The sequence below is a fragment of the Pipra filicauda genome, unplaced genomic scaffold (genome assembly GCF_003945595.2).
Source record: "Pipra filicauda isolate LSUMZ 115617 unplaced genomic scaffold, ASM394559v2 scaffold151_size3305965_pilon, whole genome shotgun sequence".
Lineage (NCBI taxonomy): Eukaryota > Metazoa > Chordata > Aves > Passeriformes > Pipridae > Pipra > Pipra filicauda.
The window spans coordinates 2,322,972-2,335,081 of NW_024104007.1; the positions used below are offsets into that span (position 1 = coordinate 2,322,972).

General features: G+C 44.9%; 1 long non-coding RNA gene across 1 annotated transcript; it reads left to right on the forward strand.

Moving 5' to 3' along the window:
- Positions 1-455: 455 nt before the first annotated feature.
- Positions 456-11,958, forward strand: LOC120322768. The gene is made up of 2 exons (XR_005562671.1): positions 456-526; positions 11,485-11,958. It is a non-coding gene; the product is annotated as an uncharacterized LOC120322768 (long non-coding RNA).
- Positions 11,959-12,110: the final 152 nt, after the last annotated feature.

Below are 12,110 nucleotides of genomic sequence, written 5' to 3' on the forward strand. Positions count from 1 at the left end.
TGTTTGTTGCTAGTGGTAAAAGAGGGGTGCTGTATGACCCTGTCATGGCCTCCATGTTCTGCTTTCACAAGGACCAGGCTCCCTGCAGCTGTGTTACAGCAGGGTTAAAACAGAGACCCTGCAGACAGGACACGGGTGTGATTGCAGTGAAACAGTTACAGTGTGATGTGGCTGTGGCAGTGATGCTCATAGGTCAAAGGTGGAGCTTTGTTATCTCTTGCTCTTCTCTTCCTTCCCTGGTGGTTCTTCAGTTGCTGACAAGTTGGAGACCCGAGATAGACAACAGAAAACTGGCCACCCTCTGGTCACCTCAGCTCTCTCTGTACAGCTGTGGGGTTTCTTTCTCAGGGGCTTGCTGGAATCTGTTTTTCTTTATGACCTCTGCGAGTCCTGCTGGTCTTGTGACATGGGATGACTCTGCACCCACAAGGAGCTTGTTGAAGTCAGTGGGATCAGGGTAATGGACTTAAACTGGAAGTAGTCTGAGGACTCAAAGTGTTGACTGAGAAGCATCTTTCCCCAGAGGGTAAAAAGAGTTCAGGCTGAAGATTTGGTTCTATCTTCTGCTGAAGCTTCTTGCCTGTTACTGTCTGGGTTTATGCTGTGCTGAAGTTTGGTTTGGCCACGTGCCTCTCTGGGGTTTGGGACTCTCATCATATTTGTTTTTCTGGCTGGATTTTGATTTGTTCAGTAGTTCTATGAGTTTATTCTAACAGGATTCACAGGAAGAGACAGTAGCTTTGTCTCAGGAGACTTAATTTCCAGCTTTGTCTAATTTTCAAACTTCACTCATCACCAAGGCAATATTGGAAATGGAGCATTAGCACTGGGGGTGATGTGTCTTGAGACAAGGTGTCCTTTTTCCAGTGCACTGGACATGAACAATGGGGAAATTAATGAATTAAGATAATGTATCTTTGAACTTCTGTAGTTTTGTAGAAGCTTCATCTTCAAATTCTGAGCCCAAAGGAGCTGTGCCATTGCCCACTAGTCTATCATAAACAACTAAAATGTCTTTTTAAAAAAGACTATTAGAGGAAAGCTATGGAGTGCAGAAGTGACTTGAGTTAAAGTGGTTATTGTCAGTCACATAAAGTTTGCATAGCATCTGTATTTATTGGAGAATCTTTTTCACATTGCAATGAACTCAGAGCAGACTTCCAGGCAATTCCCCAGTGTACAATTAGAGAGCCCTGTTCTCGCTGACATCAATATTTAGCCAATTCCATTGGATTTGAATTCTTAAATTCAAATTCTGGGCTGAACGTGCCTAAAACAAAGCATATTGCGTATCAGTCTATCAATCACCTTAATTATTTTTATTTTTGTCAACCCCTTTGGCTGTTTTTAGCAAATTTGACAGCATGATAGTGCTTAGTATTTTTCAGGTTTTATGAATATTTTGGATTTATGTCCATGTTGCTATCCTGTTGAGCAAAAGCTGCTTTACAGTTGTTACCCCTACCAGACACCAGGGAACCTGTGTCAGTTTTGATACACACATGCACAGGAGTGTAGCTGTAGTGTCTCTGTCATCATAGAATCACAGAATGCTTTGGATTGGAAGGGACCTTCAAGACTATCCAATTTCAACCCCCCTGCCATGGGCAGGGACACCTTCCAGCAGACCAGGTTGCTCCAAGCCCCATCCAACCTGGCCTTGAACACGTCCAGGGATGGGGCATCCACAGCTTCTCTGGGCAACCTGTGCCAGGGCCTCAGCACCCTCACAGGGAAGAATTCATTCCTAATGTAGGAGTGTAGCACGTTTTTAATGTAACTCTGCCTTCTTTCAGTTTAAAGCCATTCCCCCTTATCCTGTCACTCCATACCTTTGTCAAAATTCCCTCTTCAGCTCTCTTAGAGAATCTTTAGGTACTGGAAGGTGCTACAAGGTCTCCCTGGAGTCTTCTCCAGGCTGAACAGCCCAACTCTCCTAGTCTATCTGCATAGCAGAGATGCTCCAGCCCTCTGAGCATCTTTGTGGCCTCCTCTGGACCTGTTCTAACAGGTTCACATCTTTCATACTTTGGGGAACCCAGAGCTGGACTCAGTATTCCAGGTGGGATCTTACCACACCATCTCTGGGGCAGACTATTACCAGCCCCAGAGGAAAGGGGTTTTTTTCCAAACCACCACAATTGTGAAGCCATGCTGGCTGTCATCAATCACCTCTCAGTTTTCCGTGTGCCTTAGCACAGTTTCCAGCAGGATCTGCTCCATGGTCTTGCCAGGCACAGTGGTGAGACTGACCTGGCTGTAATTCCCCACGTCTTCCCTTTTCATATATCATATAATAGCATATCCAAGGATATCATCACTATATCATATCTACTCATAGAATTGTGTCTATAACATGATACCTACATCTATATTCTGTGCTATAGAATAACCTCTTTTTGTTACAAATGGTTTCAGATCAGTTAATGCTTTTACCCCCAGCATCATAACGACATATCAAAGATTGTTTATAACAATGATTTCTTCGTCCATTTGCATATCTTCCTGTTGCTCAGGAAGTTTTCCTGGTTGAGTTTCTCCTGAGACAGGGTGACATGTTAAACACAGAAGAATGCTAATCTTGGAAGCTGCCATTTATGCCATTTGTTTTCACACTCAACCACGTATTGCCTTGCCTTGCCTTGTAGATGTCAGAAGGGCTGAAAACTTGACAGGGAGTTACTCAAGGACTTCATGCCAAGCAAAAGTCTCTGTTCTTTTGGGAAGTTTGTACATCTCTGTATTGAGGACTGCTTGTGCATTAATTAGACCCATTTTTTTGCTATTTCAGGGCCTGTTAGTCAGCCTTGGTCAACTGCGAATTTATGTAGCGCGGGTTGTTTTCAGACCCTGATTGTGCCTTTTTATCTTTATCTTTGGTTTTAAATTGAGAGTTTATCCCAAGCTCTGATCCTATAATGTGTTTGGCATCGGCAAAACAAAGAAAGCAATCCAATTCTCCCTTAATTAGTGGTGGTTTATTCCTTATTACTGGGAACTGTGCTTGACAAATACACCTTTCCAGTGCAAAGAAATGGTAGTCTTAAGAAGGGAATCTCTTTACTTTCCTAAGGACCGTGAGAGAGGAGTTTCTCAGCCTAGGCTTGTAGTTGTGCCTTTACTTTCCTCCTCATCCATTCCAGATATGTGTTTTTCTGGTTTTTGTTCCCCTTATCATTGTATATATCACAACTCCTAAATCTTTGGGGAACTCCCCAAGAATGTCCCCCTTGCAAGTAAATTCTTTCTGGCAGTCAGTCTTTGATAAATGTATCTTAAGCAGTTCTTAATCCTTACAACATGTAACTTCCTGCTTCTGTAGACTATGACTCCACAATCAACATTTGCACTACTCAGACTGGGACAGGTATCAGTATCAAGTCTTTTATTTTAAATCCTTCACCATTAGGTCAGGATGCATTTTGCTTTGCACAAAAGATGTCTTTTTCTTGATTACAAGTCTCTTTATTTCCTATTTGCCTTTATACTTTTGTTTCTGATTTTTACTTTCACAGCATTTTGCTCAGAGTTTAAGGTTTGAGAAATTAGTTTTTCTGAAGTCCTCTATATATCATCATGGCTAGGCTTCGCGAACGAAGATTTGGGAAGGCTCTATCCACATTTGCTGCAGGCACGCTGGTGGCTTATGAGGCCAATACGTGACAGACAAATCCGATTGCAAAAGGCACAGCAGAAAGACTCCTTAGATGGTGTATTCTGCAATACACGGTTCTTTCTGCGTTGCCTTTTTTCCTCGAGGGTGATCCTGCGTGTGTTCTCAAAGGAGACAGCTGCGTTATAGATGGTGTGTCTCCAGGCCTCCCGATTTGAGGCCAGAGTAGACCAGTTATGGTGATCAATATGGCCAAGGCTGAGATGTTGTTTCAGGGAGTCCTTGTATCTTTTCTTCGGGGCTCCTCTCATGCGGCAGCCAGTGGCAAGTTCACCGTAAAGCAAGATCTTGGGAAGGCGGTGGTCCTTCATCCTGGAGACGTGCCCTGCCCAACGCAGCTGTGTTCTCATCAGCATAGCCTCGATACTTGTGATAGCTGCTTGCTCTAGAACAGATGTGTTGGTCACATAGTCTGACCAGTGGATGTTAAGGATTGTACGGAGGCAGCGTTGATGGAAGCGTTCTAAGAGACGCAGGTGGTGGCGGTAGATGACCCATGATTCAGATCCATATAAGAGAGTAGACAACACAATGGCTCTGTAAACACTGATCTTGGTGCTTTTCTTCAAGTGTTTATTACGCCATACTCTTTTATGGAGTTTTCCAAAAGCACTATATGCCTTTGCTAATCTGTTGTCTATCTCTCCGTCAATCTTACCATCTGAGGAGATGAGGCTACCGAGGTAATTAAACTGTTGGACTGATTTGAGCTCTGATTGACCAATGGTGATGTGGGGATGATGGGGGACATCCTGAGGTGCAGGCTGATGGAGGACCTCTGTCTTCTTTAGCTGACCTCCAGACCAAAGAGCTCAGCAGCATCTGCAAAGCAGGATGTTAAACGCTGCAGAGCTGCTTCTGTGTGGGCAACAAGGGCGGCGTCATCAGCATAAAGCAGCTCCCGGACAAGATGGTTTAAGGTCTTGGTGTGGGCCTTCAGTCGCCTTAGATTGAATAGACTTCCATCAGTACGGTATCGAATGTAGATACCGTCCTGATCATTGAGGTCTGCTGTGGCCCTTTGGAGCATCATGCTAAAGAAGACGGTGAATAGGGTAGGAGCGAGAACGCAGCCTTGTTTCACACCATTCTTAATTAAAAAGGGCTCAGAAAGTGCATTGCCATATCTGACTTGGCCATGCTGATCCTCATGGAGTGAGATAATCATTTTGAGGAATTTAGGGGGACAACCTAAACGTTCCAAAATCTGCCACAGACCTTTTCTGCTCACAGTGTCAAAAGCCTTGGTGAGGTCGACAAAGGTTACATAGAGACCTTTGTTCTGTTCCCTACACTTCTCTTGCAGTTGTCTGAGGACAAATACCATGTCTGTGGTGCTCCTGTTGGCTCTGAAACCACACTGACTTTCAGGAAGGATACCTTCTGCTATAGTGGGTATTAGTCTGTTCAAGAGTATTCTTGCCAGGATTTTGCCAGCAATGGAGAGCAGAGTAATACCACGATAGTTTGAGCAGTCAGATTTAATTCCTTTCTTCTTATACAAGGTGATGATGACTGCATCACGAAGGTCAGATGGTAGTTCGCCGAGTTCCCAACAGCGCACCACGAACTCATGGAATTTGGTGTGGAGTGCAGGGCCCCCATGTTTCCAGATTTCAGGTGGAATTCCATCAATCCCAGCTGCCTTGCCGATTTTCACCTGCTGTATGGCCTTGAGGGTTTCTCCTAAAGTGGGGGCAGTATCCAATTCATATTTTACTGGTTGTTGTGTGATGGACTGAATTGCTGAGTCTTGGACTGTGCGGTTGGTACTGAATAGAGTCTGAAAGTGTTCAGACCATCGATTCAGAATGGAGGTTTTATCTGTCAGAAGTGTTTGACCATCAGCGCTGAGTAGAGGGCTTTGTACCTGGTATGTAGGCCCGTATGCTGTTTTCAAGGCCTCATAGAAACCTCTGTGATCACCTGTGTCTGCACATAATTGAGTTTTTTCAGCTAGATCAATCCACCATTTGTTCTGGAAGTCACGGAGTTTCTGTTGGAGTTTGCTGCACGCAAGACGAAAGGCTGTTTTTCTTGCGTGACAGGATGGCAGTGCAAGGTGTGCTTGGTGGGCGGTTCTCTTCTTCCTCAACAAGTCTTGGATTTCTTGGTTGTTTTCGTCAAACCAATCCTTGTTCTTCTTGAGGGAGAACCCTAAGGATTCTTCGGAGGATTGCAGGATGCTGTTTTTAATATGATGCCAGATTGTTTCAGGAGAGGAATCTGCAGAAACTGTGGGAATGTTTTCGAGCCTAGTTTGAAGGTTTGTCTGGAAACTGTCTCTTACTGTGGCTGATTGGAGATTGTTAACTTGGAGTTTTCTCCTTGGGATGCTGCCCCTTTTTGGTTTGATTTTGATCTTGAAATTGAGTTTACAGCGCACCAGCCGATGGTCTGTTTGGCATTCTGCGCTGGGCATCACGCGGGTATGGTGGACATCGCGGACATCTCTCCGTCGCACCAGGACATAATCGATGAGGTGCCAATGCTTAGAACGGGGGTGCATCCAGGTTGTCTTCAGACTATCTTTCTGCTGAAAGATAGTATTAGTGATGGTGAGTTGTTGCTCTGCACAGAATTCTAGCAGAAGTCGACCATTATCATTGCAGTTTCCAACACCATGCTTGCCTAATACACCTTTCCAAACTTCAAAATTCTTGCCTACTCTGGCGTTGAAATCACCAAGGATAATGATCTTATCGTCTGCAGGGACCTTTTGGGTAAGGAGGCGCAGGTCAGTGTAAAATTTATCTTTCTCAGCAGGGTCAGCTTGGAGAGTTGGGGCATATATACTAAAGATGACAACATGTTGTTTGTTGTTTAGTGGAAGGCGTAGGGAGATAATGCGGTCAGAGTGACCTGTCGGCAGATTTTCGAGTTTAGGAACAATAGAGTTTTTGATCATGAAGCCGACTCCTGAGAGGTGTTTTTCGGTTCTGGGCTTGCCTGACCAAAAGAGTGTGTAACCGGCACCATGTTCTCTGAGGCTGCCTTCTTCATGAAGGCGAACTTCACTGAGAGCGGCAATGTCGATGTTGAGACGAGCCAGCTCATGGGCAATTAGGGCAGACCGACGCTCAGGACGTCCGCTATCTGCAGAATCGAGCATGGTTCTGATGTTCCAACATGCTAGAGTTAATTTAGGTACACCTTTGGAGGCAGGTGCGTGCCTTTGACTTTTCTTTGTGCGACCGCATTGGAGGAAGATGCCCGTTGGCCTGCGGTTAACCAACCGGGTGAAAGTGGAGATGAGCTTTGTTTAGGCCACCTTTTCTAGGCCCCTCTCCGAGTGGAGCAAGCAGTGCTGTCCTTGGAAAGGCTGCTTGGTCGTTCAGGGTGCTGCCTCAAGAGACTGTCATCTCCGGTCAGTCTCAAATGACCAATATCCTGAACCGCCTGCATGCAGGGTTGAGTCTGCGGCTCCCAGTGCATCTTTCACCTGCCGTTTCGACCCTCGCCCTCGCTACAGGACTTTTTGCATGTGGGTAAAGCCTTCAAGCCTGCGCAATGGATTTTTTAGGTGAGATGCAGTATGCGCGGAACTGAACCCACCCTTTAATCCTGAGGTTCATCTGCCAGGGCCGAGCGAGCTTGGACGGTGGCAGTGAGATCCTCAGGACGTAGGTTTGATTAGAGTGACCTTCTCTTAGATGGATGGCCTTACAGGGCTAAGCGAGCTCCATCAGCCCGGGTTTGGAATTAGAGTTGACCTTCTCCTAGGATGACTGCCAGAAGGCTAATGAGCTCATCCTGCCCACAGATTTATTGTATCCGACCCTGTAGTTTTGACCTGTCTGGCATGGGTGACCCTACCGAAGGCATGTACCATCGCCAGCGTAGCTCGCAACCACATAGGGGTATACAGGTTGCATTCTTACTATTAAAAATGATTAGGCCAAGTCTTACACTACCTAGGTTTCTGCCATCTGTCTATATTCAATCCCAGGGAAGCACCCAGGAACAGCCCTTTGTCCTGACCAACCTTACAGGATGTAACAGATAAATCCAGGACATACCAAACCTGGGCAGTAGCCACGGGTGAACCAAAAACAAACAAACGAGCGAAACTGTTCTGGCCACCGTACCCATCTAGGGCTCGAGGCCCTCTCTAGGCCCCAGTCCGACCAAGAACTCCAAGCCCCAGAGGAAACTATTAACCACTCTGATCTTGTCCTCCCCCCACCGTGTTTCCTCATATCTTCCCACGCACTACTTACCTGCCCACCCTCCAGTCCGAGGACCCCCACAGCCTGCCTGGTACCCCACCCCCCTCCCCAAACCAGACCGGCAAACCTCTGTGTATTCCGAGGCTTCAATTCTCCTCTCTCTCCTTTCTCACGAGGGCACAAGGTCACGCCGGCGAGGCTCCCTCTATCCTTTCCCGCTGGGGGGGGAGGGGACCGGGGGCGGCCCCGCGCGGGACCCCGGGGCGGCCCCGCGCGGGACCCCGGGGCGGCCCCGCGCGGGACCCCGGGGCGGGGTAAAAAAAAGGAATTTTAATAAGTGTCCAGTCTATAATACAGAGTCTTTGTCCATATTGTATAAAATCAGGTTATGATCAGGTTCTGAACTGAACCTGCAGTTTTGCTACGGATTTATCTTTTTTGGAATTAACTTGTTTTGGGTGCAATACCTGTATGTTAGAGATTCTCACTACCAATTTTTAGAAGCTTCAGCTCTTCTAGTGGCTGTAGGAGCTTCATTAGTTCTCTTCTGGATTGAATCCATCATAGCTACAGGCCTTTTTTAGCAGAATAGAGTTATCTTACCGGGCTAGATGTGCCTCAAGCAGACTATGGATTAGTGTTTTTTTGTTACTGTTAAGCCTCACCCTGAGACTTCACTTTCCAGGTCTGATGGGAAAGGAGGAGATGAATAGTGTTTGACAGTTCTCTTATAACAGCCATGCCAGTAAGGCAGTTGTGCTGGAGCAGCTGTGATATTGCTGCTGTTGGTGCAGAGTTATTCCACAGCATTTCAGATCTCCTGATTTTGCAGGTGTGTTCATTGGGCCGTTCTGCTGTTCATAACACAGGTACCCCCACAAGCCGAAAGGAATATTTATCTCCTCTCTAAGATGGGTCATCCCCCTAAGTACTGAGTGTGGTGTGATTTACTGCCACGGCAGCCTCGAAAAATCCTCTTTCCTGACTACATTCCTCTCACCCTAATGCTCATTCAGCCGGTGCCAGTTCGTGTTGTGTTAAGCTCAGGAAGCGAAATGAGCAGAAGGTCTTTTAAAGTAGAAGTGGCTTTGTGTGCCTGAGACCTTCAGCCAGGACTGGTGTCCCATTGTTAGCAGGGAGAGTCCACACTTATCTAGTTACCACCCGAGAACACATTTCCTGACGGCCGCATTGTGCTTTCTGTGCCTGCGCTTGGCAGTATTTCTATCAGAGCTTTTTGATAGGCTTTACTCGCTTCCTTTGATTTTCATTTACAGATCAGCCATGCCCTCTCAAGGTTAAACCTACTTTGTCTGTCCCTTTACAAACCAATTCTTTGCATTCTTTAGAAATGTAGCAAACGACAGAAAGTCACACTCCAAGACAAATACGCAGCTGCTGTGGGGATGGATTAAAGAATCATAATGTACTTGTTTGAAATGCTGTTTTCAGGACATAAGGGTTATCTTTTTTTTTTTTTCCCCAAAACTACCAGCAAAGAGTAAACAACCTGTTAAAAAAAGTCTAATGTTAGCTTGTATAGGGAAAAGTGATTCTGGTGTTAATTTTTTCAGTGAGTTCATCAAATTACATCTAACACACATAGCTTCACCTCCTACCTGATAGTTTCATGACTCACTCTGTTCTAATCTGAATTCTCTCTTGGATGCAAACTCCTGTGAGCTTGGTCAGCCAACCCATAGCACCTCGTTTCCTCATCCATTTTTCTTTCTGCCTTCTTCTGAACTAGCACCCACCCTTCTCAATCTCTCTTGTGTGCAGTGCATTAAGCACCTCCTGTCCAGTCACTGTCTTTGCTTGCCTGAATGGTTAGCAGGTTCTTTTTGGCCTGTCACTGCCTACGTGTTTTGCTGCAGTACTTACTACGTGCAGCTACTCAACATTGTTATTTCTCTTGGTTTGTCTCATTAAATAGCACATCTCAGCTCCCTTCTCATGACCAGTCCACTTTGAAATCCTAGTGGTATATTTATTAACTAATTTAAATAAAAAAACAAAGCAAAACAAAATCACAAATCAGTAAACCAGCAAAACTCTGTGTGGGAAAAAGCCAACACTCAAGCTTTTCACCTGACAGTCCTTCAGCAATTGGTGTCTGTTCCACAGACAGGATATTCTAAAGATAAAATGAGAGTCTTCAATTTCTCTTTTGTTTTACTTTATAAGGCTGTGCAGTACAGATGGAGACAAGAGAACAGAATATTAGTTAGCTGAAGTCACCGAAACTGAACTAAATTACACAAAAAGTCCAGCACCTGGTTTTCTAATCCATAGAAGAAGAGGGATCTGTCAAAGCTGGTTCATCTGCCACCTGGCATGTATTTCCTGTACCTGTCTCTAATCTTGGGCTGATTTTTGCTGGCACATTTCCAGAATAAAATAAAGGGAGCTTTAGCTTAATATTTTCCCTTTTACCTGCTTCCTCTGCAAGTCAGGAACATTTAAACTGCGTATTTTTAAAAAACCCTTAAAAGTTTATTTTCTAGCTTTATTTTTGGTCAGGGAAAATTATGGAAAAGTAGTTTAGGGTTTTTTTCATTGGAAAGTTGCTGATAGTTTTAGATCAGTAACAAGACTTCGTCTGTTCCTCTTGATCTCCCTGTGATACAATTTGTCCTGGAATCTCATGCTTTTCCCAATTGGTTTCAATGGGGTAGAAAGGTGTCCAGGATGTGTCTGGTGATCTCATCTATGGAGACATTTACAACACCTCCATTCAGTATTCCTCCTCCAATGTCCCACCTGGTCACTCTTCACTTGAAGCTGGAATCCTTTACTGTGAGTGAGACCCTGAATAATAATGAGTGAGAGTACTAGGACAGATTTTAAACATCTTCTCCCTCCTGACTTAAGGACAGCTAACAAATTTTTAGTTAAAATTCTGTTCCTTTTTGTTTGGTTTTTTTTTTTTAAAAAATTTTTTTTTTTTGGTTTTGTTTTTTAGTTAAGTGAATTAATTTTCTGAAGCAGTTGTTTCCCATGTCATGATGGCAATATGGCAACAGCACTGAATGCCTTCTGCTCTTCTGTGTTTCAGACAATTCCTTCCCTCTTCTCCCAGTCACTGTTTTCTAACTTAAGCAGAAAAGGCAAATCTTGAGAGTAAATAACCAGCCTTTTACACACCAGCTTGTGTGGCTGCTCCAAGCTGAATAGTGAAGTACAGCAAATGCTCTGGGCTTCCCAGGAGGCTTGAGCATAAGTGTGAGCCCTGCTGCTGCACCGAGTGTAGGCTGTTGACCTTGGAAGTGAAACAAAGATCTTGAGCCATGGGTTATTCATCCCAAAAAAGGGAGAGCACCTATGTGATGTGCCTTGTTTGACCCTGAATGGTTCAATATCACATTTCCTCAGTGTCTATTTGCTGGTTTCCATAGCTTAAACTACAAAAAGCCTGAATACAACTCATCAGAAGAATGTATTGGATAATTGTAAGGTAAATTAACAAACTCATAGTAATTACTGCTTCATATTTGATGAGATGCATGTTCTGGACATCAACAGATGCTGTTTTGGTTGGTTGTTGCTGGTTTTTTTAAAATCTTTCTTTTTTTTTCCCCTCTGAAACATTGTAGGATGGATTTTATTTGAATCAAGGTTTCCTCTGTTTTCTATTCTCAGGTCTGGATTGTATTGTTGTGGCCACTTTTAGCAGCATCATCCCTAGGGGTGCACAATCCCTGACACTTGCCCTGCCTTTTCTGGACGTGCCTGGGTACTGGAGCCATCACTGCTGGGAAGTCACCGTCCAGCCACGGTGGAAAGGAAGGGAGGTGACCTTCCCCAGGTCACTCCGTGAGCTTATGGCTGCTCTTCTCTCTCCCACTCATCCTTTATGAACTCACTGACCAGCAAGTTCCTCAGGGAACCAAAGTTCCTCGGCTGCTCTCTGTCCTGTGAATAGCTGAAGACTGTGTTTGCGTGGTGAAGGCAGTGGACACGATTTCTAAATTTCCTTTCACAGTGGTGCTCACCTGTGTGACAGCTGCCTGGCTCATCAAGAGAACACTTGCTTTCCTTGCAAACTCACACCTCCTCCCCCTATCCCTTGCCCTTGCTTGTACAGAGCAATCAAATAAAAAGGGTCTAATGCAACTGGCAAAAATCCAGGTGTTTTTTCGCACAAATATCCAAAAAATCTCTCTTGAGCTTGTTAATTAGGAGGGTAATGATTTCAGAGCCAACCTCCAATCCCCTCACAAAGGTGTTGATATTCCACTGTGGAAAAGAAGATCCATTTTGCCCCA